Source organism: Balaenoptera acutorostrata, chromosome 5 (genome assembly GCF_949987535.1).
Source record: "Balaenoptera acutorostrata chromosome 5, mBalAcu1.1, whole genome shotgun sequence".
Taxonomy (NCBI): domain Eukaryota; kingdom Metazoa; phylum Chordata; class Mammalia; order Artiodactyla; family Balaenopteridae; genus Balaenoptera; species Balaenoptera acutorostrata.
The window spans coordinates 140,761,716-140,775,369 of NC_080068.1; the positions used below are offsets into that span (position 1 = coordinate 140,761,716).

Sequence of the window (13,654 nt, forward strand, 5' to 3'; positions counted from 1 at the left end):
TCTGGACCTCCCTTTACCTACGAAGTCACAGTTCAAGTTACGGACCCAGAACTTGGACTCAGCTCTGCTTTGCAGTCCAAGCTTTCTCATATCATATCGATGCATTTTTCGACCGGCAGCTTTAGCTGAATTGAAATTGCCACCAATCCCACTGTGACACAATCCCCCGGCTCTGCTGTGCACGACTCAGGAAGTCCCGAGATAAAGCAGGCGTCTGGCTGCTAGTGAAGAGCCCAACCTTCACCTATTTATAGTAACAAACCCTCCACAGGCTCTACCCGAAGTCACCTTCTTCTAGGCTCTTTCACTGGCTCCTACCTCACGGTGGCCCGGCCAGGAGGACCACTCACAGCTTCCTCACGAGGAAAGGCTGTAACTACTATCAACAGGGCCAGTCAGCCTCGTTCCATTCAGTGCTTACCAGACGCCCCCCGCAACGTCCACTGCTCCCCTCAGAGAGGAAGTCCGGCCATCCTGGCCTTTTCCTCTGGCGACAGGTACTGCACTGCCCTCCTATGGAAGCGGCTCATGGAAGGTTAAGGGACCAGCCCAAGATTCCACACTGTTGATGAGTGGGTGGCAGAGCCGGAACGCCAGCCCCGGTCCGACAGGGCCTGTGATGCTGGCCGCCCTGCCTAAGGCCCAATGGATGCTGACAGATGGCCAGAAATGCCTCCTGCTGTGGTATGAAGGATGGTCCAGTCTCGGGAAGGAGGCAGGGTGGGAATCAGTAGAAACCCTTCCGTTCCGGGAGGTTATCCCATTCGGGGGACACACTAACTATTCTGGGTCTTGTCTTTTCAGGTGAAACGTCTCTCAGCGCTGGTGGCAGCCGTCTTTGTGCAGCTGGAGGCTCGGGGCCCCCTGTCTCCTGACAGGAGCCCCGCTGGCGGGAGATGCAGGCTTCTCTCTCACAGCCCAGGCTGCCCCAATCTGCTGAACGCCCAAAACTAAACGCAGGACTCGCAGAAATTAACGGCGCAGAGATGACACCTTTTTCTGCGCTGAGAAATAGAGAATTCAGGAAAAGGCATCGGAGTGAGACTAAGCGGCTGGAATCTTCAGAGCTGAGAAAGCCTCGGAGCCTCAGTTCCACCGTGGAAACCCAACGCCCCCTGCACGGTCCCCCTCAGAACCGCCCCCTCGCAGGTGCCTGCCCACCTCCCTCTCCGAAACCCCAGCGTCCTGCGCATCCCCCCCTGACAGCATCTGTCACGGCCTCTACGGTCAGTCCCGTACACATGGCCCCCCACTGTGTGCAGCTGCCTGGGCGGGGACCCCTGCACGCACACCCTCTGAACCACTGAGTGGGGAAGGGAAGGGATGCAGGGGCACAGACACCGAAGACCCACCAGGACCGCCAGGAGCGCCATGCAGGTCAACAGCAGGAACAGCGTCAGGTCAGGCCGGCTCTGAGAGGTTGCATTGTAACAGCTCTCGGGCACAGCGGTCACCTGGCGTCAGTGGCTGGAAAGCCCTAACACAGGAGGAGGCCGGGCCACGCGCTAGTCAGATCCCACCTACTACGTGACCTTGAGCGAGTTCCTCCCTGCCTCTTCACCTCAGTGTTTTCATCGCCATGTAACTGACGAGCAACATTGTATTAGTTTCAGGCAGACAACATAACGATTGGACACATGTGTGTACTGTGAAAGGATCACAGTAAGGATCACAGTAAGTCTCCTTAGCGTCCATCACTGCATGTAGTTACAATTTTTGCCTGTGTGTGTGTGTGATGTGAACTCAAGATCTACTCTCTCAGGAACTTTTAAATACACAATACAGTATTGTTAACCCTGGCCACCACGAGACTTCCGTCTCATTTTGGCAACTGCAAATTGAGAACAGTACCTACCCCACGAAGTTGCTGAACGGACTAGAAGAGATACAGATGTAAAGTGTCCGGCACGGTGCCTAGGACATAGTAAGCGCTCAGCAAACAGTGCCGGTAGCGATGGGGGTGGTGATACAAACTCCGAAAGACTATTAACATTAGCCTTTTTGAACCATTTGGTCTCCCTTATCGTGAAGACACAGCATGTCTGAGCTTCTTAAAGGGTCCTACAGACTGAATGTCTGTGTCCCCTCAAAATTCCAGTAATCTCCAGTGTCTAGTACTTGGAGGGGGGCCTCTGGGAAATGAATAGGTCATAAGGGTGGAGCCCCCCTGTATGGGATTAGTTCCCTTATAAAAGAGACCCCAGTCAGCATCCTCGCCCCTTCCACCAGGCGAGGACACGGCAAGAATATGCTGTCTTGAACCAGGTTCTCACCAGACAAGGAACCTGCCAGCACCTCGATCTCGGACTTCCAGCCTCCAGAACTGTGAGAAATAAATTTCTGTTGTTTATGAGCCTCCCAGTCTATGGCATTCTGTTATGGCAACCTGAACAAACTAGGACAGAGGGTCACACTTCAAGCACAGGAAGACTCAAACAATCAACCCATCTGGAAAGAAAAATCTCACGTAACTTAGGACCTCCCAACACACAAATCTGTATTCATGGGAAGAGGGGATTTAAAAAGAAGGCATCATGCCTCACATCCTCAAGAGCCATCCTGACACTCACAGTTAAAGTAACTCAGAATCACATGCTGTCAATGTCTGGGAAAACCCTGTACAGGTTTCAAAAGCCATTCAAAAAGTATGGCTCCAAAACACTTTTCAGAGGTATTCTCCTTTCTCTTCAGACATCCGCCACAAACCTCTTCACCAAATACCCACCTAGGAGGCACCGTGTCCCGCTCCCAACAAGCCATTTCTGTAAACTCCTTCTGACAGAAAGGTCCAGACTAGATGACAGTCCCCAAACCTAGCTCCACCTACCATGGCAAAAAATACCCCTCGTTTGGGAATTCCCTGGCGGTCCAGTGGTTAGGATTCCTCACTTTCACTGCCAAGGGCCCGGGTTCGATCCCTGGTAGGGGAACTAAGATCCTACAAGCCGTGCATCACGGCCAAAAAAAAAAAAAAAAAAACCCTCATTTGTCACACCACTATCTAACGTCCAGAGCAAGAATCCATCATTTTTACTACTTCTTTTTGCTTTTCTTGATAAACTTATGATGAAAGTACAACCCACAAAAAGGAGCCTTCTCAATGCTACTGCCCCCAGAGACGCTGCATAGACCATGGACACTGGGTCAGGTAAAAGGAAACTGGAATTCACTGGTGGCGGCTCCTTGCAGAATACTGAGTGGACGACCTTAAGTACACAAAACAGAAGGCAAAGTCAGCTGCAGCGTGGGCACGGATGGAAAAGAGGTGTTCTCAGTGGAGGTGTTTGAGGACATACAAAAGCTATCTTCTAGGGAATTCCCTGGCGGTCCAGTGGTTAGGACTCTGCACTTCCACCGCAGAGGGGCACGGGTTCGATCCCTGGTTGGGAACTGAGATCCCTGCATGCCACTCAGCACGGCCAAAAAAAAAAAAAAAAAAAAAAGCTATCTTCTAATACCACCAAGGACTGAAAATTAAGTCTTTTTTCCATATTAGAGAATAGATAACGGGTGGAACAGAAATTTTTCTTTCAAACTACAGAAGTATCATGAAACTACTCTCAAATCCTTCGGGCTTTATTAGATAATCGAGCTGAAAAGCCATGAAAAGATAAACCTTTCCTCCAGGATACAGGTGGAATAAAACCTCTGACCACATCCTCGAAACAAGGAAAGATGGTATTTTTGAAAAATATTTTCAGGGACTATAAAGGAGCCTTTGAAATTAAAATAGTCAGAGCAATACAAAATTCAGAGAAGGGTTTAGAGGAGAAGTTGGAAAAATCCCAAAAAGGAAAACAAAAAGACAAAGAAATGGGAAAAGAGAAGACATTTAAGGAGATTCAGGATCAGAACAGAGGACCGGCAGTCTACAGATGGAAGAGGCCCACTCAGTTCCCATCACAATGGATCAGACAAGATCCACATCACAGCGCGGCCACCACGACATCTGCAAACACAAGGAATATCAAGAAGAGCCTAAAAACTCACACAGAGGAAAACACGGGTCACATACAAAGGAATGGCTCTGGACACATCAACTGTCACGATGAAGTTGGAAGTCAACTGAGCAGTGCCTTCCTAATTCTTCAGAAAAATGATTTCTAACCCAGGATTCTATACTCAGCCAAACTATCAACTGAACGAGAGTAAAACGTTCCAACCTTATACGAGATCTCAAAAAAATGTATTTCTTGGAAAGCTATGGTGAACATGCTCAACCAAAATAAGAGAGAAAACTTTAGAAGGAGGCATCTTACCCGGGAAAGAGGTGAAAGGAATTCTCAGGGCGATAGGGAATGTGCAGCAGGTCTAGGAAGCAACCAATTTAGAGGAAAGCAGGCTGGTGAGAGGTTCAGGAAGAATTATCCTAAGAAAAGGACAAACTGGATGATGCCCTCTGGTGTGTGAATATACAAAGAGGAGACTGCAACTTCGGGGGGTGAAGGGGCAGAAAGCTAAGCAAAACAAAGCAGGGCAATTCTCAACTCTAGGAAAAAGAAAAAAAAAAAACTGTCGAAGAAGGGAAATGTAATCAAAATAGACTACATATCTCAGCTGTGAATAATATTTCCATAATCATAATAAGTGCTGCTGAATATTTAACCGAAACCTTTAACATAATTATACTGAGAGGACAGAGGAAAAAAGAAGTGGGCAGTGCAAGGAGTGGGTAGGTGACCTAAATCGTCTCATTCCTTAGCAGGATGTCTCTTACCCAGAATCTGAAAGAAATAGCTAAAACGTTGAAAGGGGAAGTCCCTGGGGAGCAGGAATCAGGGTGGAGAAGGGTGGGGTAGGTGATTGCTGGTTTTTTGTTCTCAATCCTGTAGAACTTTTGACGCTTAAAACTATGCGCCTGTATAACTTTGTTTAAAATTGGGTATTTAATTTTTAAACAAAAATCTGATACTTGACCGGCAAGAATATCAGATTAAGCAGCGTGTTCTTAAACTTTTTGGAATCCAACCCCTTCGAAAAAGAACGGAAAGCTATAAATCCTCCCCCCCAGTAAACACACACACAGGCACAGACACACAACATTTCTGCAAAGGGTATCAGGCAGTTGGTAAATTCCTGAAGGCCAGGTTAAAAGCCTTAGGATTTCTAGATTCTGCTTTCTTATAGAAGGGAAAAAAAAAATCCTAATGAAAAACTATTAAAAACACCTACACGATCAAATGAGATCATGCTTGGTCTTCGATGCTGGTGACCATCACTTGCTGTTTCCTTGACCGCAAGATGCACCTCGTTCCTAACTATCAAGGAAAGTATTGAACTTTGTTTACTGTGCTTTGCTTCAGCCTTGAAACAGGTTCTCTAAAGCTCAGGAATGTGAATCCCTGTTGGGTTGACTCAGCTGTTTCCATTCTAGAACCGGACATGGAATTATGCACTCTTCACCCCATGAGGAAGAGTCCTTCACGTCCCAAATCCCCCATGTGGGTGTTTTTTCTAACAAAGGAATTACTCTGATGACTTCTTGGTGAAAGTCCTGTAATCAGAGTGGCCCATTTAAGCACTCCAAAACACAAAGTTTACTCTGCTTCTGACTGACCTGCTGCTATAAACCCCACTATCAGCTCCACGTCGAGTCAGAAGAACTGTCTTGCCATTTAACAGCGATCTTAACGGTCCTGCCAATTTGCTTAAAATATCTATGCCTTTTCTTTCTCTGCGAACTGAGGGTGACAATAACAGTGTCACTGGACGCTGTCATAAATGGACTGGGTAATTGTGGGAGGCCCATGTGCATCCCCTGGAACCTGTGATTTGTCACATTTGTCATAGTAAAGGGGCTTCGCTACAGACCTCAGACAGGGGTATTAGATAGGGGGATTATCCTGGGGTTCTAGGTGGGCCCAAGCTCATTGCATGAGCCCTTAAGAGCAGAGAACTTTCTCCAGGCAGAAGAAGAGAGATGAAGCAGAGGGGACACCAGGACTGGCCGGCCCTTGCTGGCTCTGGGACCAGGGGGTTCCGAGCAAGGTCCAGGAAGACGCCTCTAGGAGCTGGGGGCAGTCCCCCAGCTGGCAGCCAGCAAGGAAACAGGGTCCCCGGTCCTACAAGTGCCAGCTACTATCGATATATTCGGTGGACAATCTGAATAAGTTTTCCTGCAGTTCTCCTCCAGATTCTCCAATAAGGAACATAGCCCTGCAGACACCTTGTTTTTTTGCCCGGTGAGACCCGAGTCAGACTTCTAACCTACAGACTGTAAGATAATACATCTGTGTTGTTTTAAGCCACTCAGTGTGGGGCAATTTGTTACAGCAGAAACAGGAAACTCATACAGTGATATATGTGAAAATACCCAGCAGTGTCTGTCACATCATTGACGTTCAACAAGAGTCAACTGACTTCCTTAAATCAAAAGACAGAGACGGCCATACTCCATCCAAAACAACAGACCATAGACTTGTTCTGATAAATGCAGATTTGGGGAATTATAAATTGCCCAGAATATCTACATATTCTAGGCCTCAGGTAATTCACTGCCCTTCCTTTAATTTATAAACCTTTCACTGCCTGTCTTGCCTGACAAACTCTAAGTGCCACGTAGGAGAATAAATGCTGGACTGTGTGCACCAACCCGGCTCCCAAACTCTCCCGCGTACCCCTAGCAGCACCCACCACCTGCACTGAGTGATGCCAGGTCTGCTTCTCCCGCTACACTGTGAGCCTCCAGCAATTCTCCAGTGAGGCACTGGGTCCCACCTTCGAATCTCTGCATGTAGCCCATACTCGGGCACGTCACGGGTCATCTATCTGAATGGCTGTCAAATGATACGACAGTGTAACTTACCATCTGCGTCTAAAGTATAAACTGCACTGCAGTTTCCAAGGTGGCTTGAGGAGAGAAGGCCCAAGGACACTGTGGTGCTGAGGAAGTTTCAGAGGTGAACAGGCCAGTGTTTTGCTGATCATGGCCTCACAGTGCCTATGCCTTCCCCAACCTCAAGACAGGGCACTTAGGAACTAAAGTGCCCAGCAATTATACTTCATTAAAGAAAGGTTCATAGGAACATATATATGAGACAGACTGCTAAAGGCTACATTTCTGCACATTCAGTAGCCTTACTTAAAAAAGATTCACGTCTCTGAAACTTGAATTTGATGTTCCCCCAAAAGGCTAAGATATCAAACAACACTGGCCAATGAAAGATAGAAAACAATCTTAAATGAAGTTGCCTGACACCCTTCAAGTTAAGGATCATCTGTACATTAAACATTTGGAGTTTTAAAAAACCCAGATTCGTTACATTCTTAATGAAGCACTTTTTAAAAATCCTTGACAACATAATATTTTACAACTTACAAAATTACGTTACATTCATGATTTCATTTTATCCTCAGAACAATCTCTTGAGCTAGATAGAGCAGGTACTACCAACGATTAACTCCATTTTACAAGTGAGGGAACTGCAGTTCAGAGAAGTACTTGGACTTAACAAAAGCCTTACTGGGGCCAGGTTTCCTGTGCAAAAGAACAGGAGTAATTTATCTTTACTACATTATTCATATTACATCCTGTCAACATTCAAAACGGTTTTGATGTAGCCAGCAGTGATAGACACGAACATGATGAGGTATTTAAAATGGAAAAGAAAGAAGAAAAAACCATTTGGTAGGGCTTCCCTGGTGGTGCAGTGGTTAAGAATCCGCCTGCCAATGCAGGGGACACGGGTTCAAGCCCTGGCCCAGGAAGATCCCACATGCCGCGGAGCAACTAAGCCCGTGTGCCACAACTACTGAGCCTGCGCTCTAAAGCCCACAAGCCACAACTACTGAGCCCGTGTGCCACAACTACTGAGCCCGCGTGCCTAGAGCCTGTGCTCCACAACAAGAGAAGCCACCGCAATGAGAAGCCCGCGCACCGCAACAAAAAGTAGCCCCCGCTCACCACAACTAGAGAAAACCCGTGCGCAGCAATGAAGACCCAACGCAGCCAAAAATTAATTAATTATTTATTTATTTAAAAAAAAACATTTGGTAGGTGATGTGGGATGGCGGGGGGAAGTAACAGCAAAGACTTAGATTTATAGTCTAAGAAAAAATTTATCACTGAATTTCTAGTTCTAGGCAAACAATGCTTAAACAAGATGGTTTATAGAATATCATCATCTTAAAACTAGGGAAAGCACCATCAGTTCTTTAAGGTGGGACAGATTCAGCGCTCTGATTAGGCCACCAGGGAAGAACTGGTTAACCCTCTTCCTCCAGTAAAGAACAAGAGGAACAACATGGAAAAGCAGAGCTCAAAGGTTATCTTCTCCGTCCCCAGGCATTCTCTTCCATGAAAAACCCTTTTCAGTTAATCCATATAAAAATCAGGCCTTCTTGCAGAACAAGTATTAACTAGTTTTCAGTGAAAACATTAAGACAATCTAAGGAAAAAAATCAAAGAAAAAAGACAATCTAAGGAAACCACAAAGAAAACTCATTTGCATTTCTGAAGACCCCTCCCAAAAAATAAGATCCCTAACAAAACAAACCACATGGAGTATGTAACAGAGCGCTTTTTTTTAAATTAATTAAAGACCACCAATCAAAATAAGGACAAAAATCCTACTTAACATGAAAATATAATTTGATGGCATCACTCCTTGACTAAACAGCTACCATCTATGTTTACTCCCTGTAATCATCCAAATGAGAATAGCAGAGAGGGAATTCCCTGGCGGTCCAGTGGTTAGGACTCTGTGCTCTCACTGCCAAGGGCCCGGGTTCAATCCCCGGTCGGGGAACTAAGAGCCCACAAGCTGTGCAGCGCAGCCAAAAAACAAACAAACAAACAAAAAAAGAATAGCAGAGAAAATCGTGTATCCTTTTGACAGACATGTGGCTTTAAAATAATCGAGCACACCAAATTCCCATCTTGCCAAACAAATAAATTGGGAGATTAATATTTTAAAGGATTAATTACTAGAGTCCTTAGAAGTGGAGTTTCCTTATAGGTCATTTAACATATGTACATTTTTGCAAGTAATAATTTTAAACTATGCTTTAAACCATTATACAAAGCCACATACACTTCCTCAAGGTACTCCCAAAATTCACTTATTTCAGAGTCTCCAAATTAAAATCTCTGTTAGAGACTGGGGCATTAAAAAGCCTGCAGTTGGCCGACTTCATATGACACTCAAAAGATCAGCAACATGGTCCTGCCAAGACTTCTGCACCCAGCAACTTCATTAAGGAAAACTTCAAGCCAATTTGACAGAGCACAGATGTTGCAAGCAAAATGTGGTTATGAAGAAGATGCAAGACAATATCAAAAAGTTGCCTAGGGACTTCCCTGGTGGCGCAGTGGTTAAGACTCCGTCTGCCAATGCAGGGGACATGGGTTCGAGCCCTGGTCCAGGAAGATCCCACATGCCGCGGAGCAACGAAGCCCATGTGCCACAACTGCTGAGCCTGTGCTCTAGAGCCCGCGATCCACAACTACTGAGCCCACGCGCCACAACTACTGAAGCCCACACGCCTGGAGCCCATGCTCCACAACAAAGAGAAGCCACCACAATGAGAAGCCCACCCACCACAACGAAGAGTAGCACCCGCTCGCCCCAACTAGAGAAAGCCCGCATGCAGCAATGAAGACCCAACGCAGCCAAAAAATAAACAAATAAATAAATAAATTTATATTAAAAAAAAAAAAGTTGCCTAAGCTTCCATCATAGACCTGCTCCTTCAACTCTGAGACAAAGTATACACCCATGCAACTGTGAAAAAAAAAGAAAAAAAAGGTAGAATAAAGAAAAAGAACTTCTACTTTAGAATCTACATTTTCAAAGATCCCCATTATTTATACAACTGCCACTAAGAGAACTTTCCTCTGCTTTATTTGGTTGAAAGAATTAAAGGTTTAGGGCTGACAAGGTTCTTACCTAGTTTAAAACCCTCAAAGGTGAGGAAACTGAAGCCTAGTGGTTCTGCAGGAACAAATGGCAACTTTATTCCAGAGCCAGAATCAGACCAAACAAATTCGAATCAAGTACTCTACACGGTGCAACAAACACTAGGAAGTAACAGCAAATGTTAATCTAAAAACCCTTAGGAGAATTGAAGAATTGCAGATTCTAAATCACAGGAAAGACTTGGCTCTGTGGTATGGAAAAAGGACCTCTCATTTAGAAGGACCTCTCATTTAGATACACCTCTTCCTCTCTGGGCACTACAGCAAAACACCCTGTCCTTGAAGACCACAGCTCTCAGAGGGCTGGGCATGAGGACGTCAGGGAAGACTTCAGAAGGAAGTCACCTAAACTGAGACTGCAAGAATGGGTGAAGGCCTGGAGCTGGGCGTAGGGCAGCTGGAAGAGAGAGGGCAGAGAAGCCAGAGGGAAGGGCCTGTAGGCTGTCTGGACTTCATAACAGCGACAGCTGCAGTTAGGACCGCATTTTCATCTTGCATTCCTGTTATACACCATCTTGTTCACAAAGAATTTCCATTTGGACATTAGAGCTACTTGTGCCTATAGCTCAGTCTCCTGTCTTGGACCAGAACACTCTGAAAAGGAAAAGACTTTTCAGAGTCTTGTTAGACTTGCAAGACTAACAAGGCTTGTTAGACTTTGCGTTCCCCAGGGAAAAGAATCATCCCTGGAACATAATAGGTGTTTTCATAAGTTTGATAAAAGGGTAAATGAATGACCCCAGTTTATTTAAGTGGCTGAGAGATACACAGCCTGCAGGGTAGTATCAGATCTTGCCATCAGGCTGAAATCCAAGTCTCCCGATCCACAACCTCACCCCTGCTATTCCTTCTGTAAACCTGACCTCTAACTGTAACTGCCTTGGCCTCATTCCGTGGGTGTGGATTCCCCTCCTTCAAACGCACTTTCCAGCCCGCCAAATTCTTGGGAAAGTTTCCTCCACTCTCCAGGCGCTGAGAGAGCTGCAAAGTTAAATCTGGCTTTCCAGACCTTTTTTTTTTTTTTTTTTTTCTTCCCAATCCTAACGGAAGAAATCAAGAAGCGCCGGGCAGAGGGACCAGGCTCCCTCCAATCAGAGCCGGCTCCCGCCGGGCCGGCCGAGCCTCGCGCCTAAGCAGGAAACGCGGCGGCCTGACTCGCGGTCCCCAGGCGCGGTGACAGCCCCGCGCTCCCCGGGGACCGGGCCGGGGAGAGGAGCGGGTTCCGGGGAAGTGCAGGCGCTTCTGCTCAAGTGGCAAATAAGGCAATAAATAAAACAGCGGGTCAGCTGTCAGACGCAGGCCATCTATGTGCCCCATGCACAGCCGGCTACAGCCCGACGGGCGCCACTACCCGCACAAGGACACCCCGAAACACATGGAACCCCCAACACACACCTACGCACGCGCGCGCGCACACGCACACTGCTGGGGGACAGAGGGGAGCCTGCCCCCGGTACTGATCACACCCCGACGAGCCGCGGGGGGAGGGGACGGGGCACAGCCCTCCCACTCGCAGGGTGGCCAGGACACCGCGCGCGCGGGTCCACGCAGAGCCACCCTCAGTGACACACAAACACTCAGTGAACCAGTCATGGGGGTGGGGAGCGAGAAAAAGCCCCCACTCTCAGAGTGCCCAGGATCCCTACGATCGAGGGTCCACGCGGTCACCCTCAAGCAGACACAGCGAACCAGTCACACCAGGGGGGAACGGGAGGGGGGGACAGAGACAGTCTCCCACTCTCAGGATGTCCGGGATCCCCACGCGCGAGGGCCCACGCAGAGCTACCTTCGGGGACACAGCGAACCAGCCACTCCGAGTGAGTGGGGACCGAGACAGTCCCCCACCCTCAGGGTCACCAGGACCCCGCGCGGGGCGTCACGCGCGAATCCACGCGGAGTCGCGGCAGGCGCGGTGCCCCCTCGGTGCCACCCCGAGGCCAAGACCATGCCCGGCGCCCGGACGCGCGACGGCCCGGTCAGTCCCCCTCTGCGTCCCCGTCCCACAGGCGCTCAGGGCGGCGGCCGCCAACTCGGGCAGCGACCTCGCGGCGCCCCTCTCGGACCTGCCACACCCGGCGGGGACCCCAGCCCGGCCCAGGACCCCTGCCGCCTGAGTCCCCCGCCCGGCCTGGGACCCCCGCCCGACCCGAGACCCCTGTCCGGCCCAGAACCTCACCCGGCTCCGGGACCCCTGCCTCCCGAGGACCCCCCGCCCGGCTGGGACCCCTGCCGCCTGGGACCCCGTCCGGCCCCGGGACCTCCGCCCGGCCGTGGGACCCTCTCCCAGCCCCGGAACCCATGTCCGCCGGGGACCCCCGCCCGGCCCGGCCCCGCCGCCCGCCGCCTCACCTCAGGCCGCCTCCCGGGCAGCGCTCACTCCTTGCCGGAGGTGCACTGGCCGAGCGAGACGGAGCCGAGCAGCCCGCAGAGCCGGAGTCGCCGCAACAATGGAGCCCCGGGGCGGGGCCGCCTCGCAGCCGTCTCAGCCCGTCTCGCGCTCAGGCTCGGGCTCCGTCTCCCACTCTGCGCGGAGCAGCTGCCGGCGAGAGGTTGCAACTGGGCTGGGGCAACGCGCAGGCGCACTCGCCCCGCCCGCGCCCCTCCGCCCCGCCCCCGGCGGCGCCCGGCGCTCGGGGCCCGCCCCCCAACCAATGGAGAGGGAGCTGCGCGCAGGGGGCGGGGCCTGGAGAAACAAAGGGAGGTGGGGCGGGGCCGTTCCAGGGCTGGGCTGCTGGGTCCCGCGGGGGCCGGACCCAGAGCGACCGGATCCGCGTACCAACCCGGTCCGAACCGGGGAGGTCCTGCGTAAAGTCCACTTGGAATCCGCTCAGCAAGCCGTGCTCATCCCAAACCCGGAACTCAAGTTTATCGGATTGGCATGCTTTACAGAAAGGGAAACTGAGGCCGAAGGAACGAGACCACCTGCCCCCCACGTCACAAAGTCCCATTCACTCGTTCATCTTTTATTCATTCAACAAACATTTTCGCAGCCCGTAAGGTGTACGGTCGGAGTGGAGTAGAGGCAAACTTGGCCCTCCCTTAAGGAGCTCCGTCAGGCAGGACCAGAGATTTCTCGGAGTTACTTTAACCCAGGATAAAGGAGTGCAGAGCAGAGCTGTTTCCCTTTCCTACCTCAAAGCTTTTGTGGCTACGCTGTTCCCCATCTGCAATGCTCCGCTCTCCCCACCTGTCACCCCCCGTATATCCAAGTACCAATCATCCATAAAACCTTTGTCCTCGCCGTCTTTGATCTTTGGGCGTCGTGTGACCCCGCATTCCCGGTTTTCCTCCCTATCACTAGCGGCTCCTCCGGGAGTCTCCGGGATACACCCCTTCTCTGCGCAACCTCTCGGTGCTGGGGTGTTAGGGTGGCCCATGGCTCGGGCATGGACTCTCCTACCGAGAATCTCAGGCTCTCCCAGGCTTTCAACCAGCCACAGACTGTGGTGACTGCCTGCTCTGTATTTCCAGCCCTGACCTCCCCTGCATCCGCAGCTGGACGCCCAGGAGGCATCTCAAACGTCTCACCATCAAAACAAAGTGCTTTATTCAATGCCCCCCACCTGCTCCTCCACGTTCTTCTTTCTCAGTAAATGGCCTCTCCGTCCGCCCAGGTGCTCAGCTTGAAACCTGAAATCCTCCTGGACTGCGTTCTTCCCCTCCCCCCTCCCCCCCCCACCACCGCCACGCCTGCCTTCTCTGCATCCCCACGCATCCGTGGCCACCTTAGTTACAGCA

General features: G+C 50.1%; 1 protein-coding gene across 3 annotated transcripts in view; it reads right to left on the minus strand.

The window, feature by feature from the left end:
• Positions 1 to 12,484, minus strand: part of AFAP1 (actin filament associated protein 1) — a 155,745-nt gene extending 143,261 nt beyond the window's left edge. For 2 of the 3 annotated variants that reach the window (XM_057546342.1, XM_057546340.1), the window contains exon 1: positions 12,266 to 12,482. The gene's annotated coding sequence lies outside the window, so the exon portion shown is untranslated. Of the gene's footprint in view, positions 1 to 12,265 lie in introns of all 3 variants that reach the window. The other variant, XM_057546343.1, reaches the window with a different exon arrangement.
• Between the last annotated feature and the right edge of the window lie 1,170 nt (positions 12,485 to 13,654).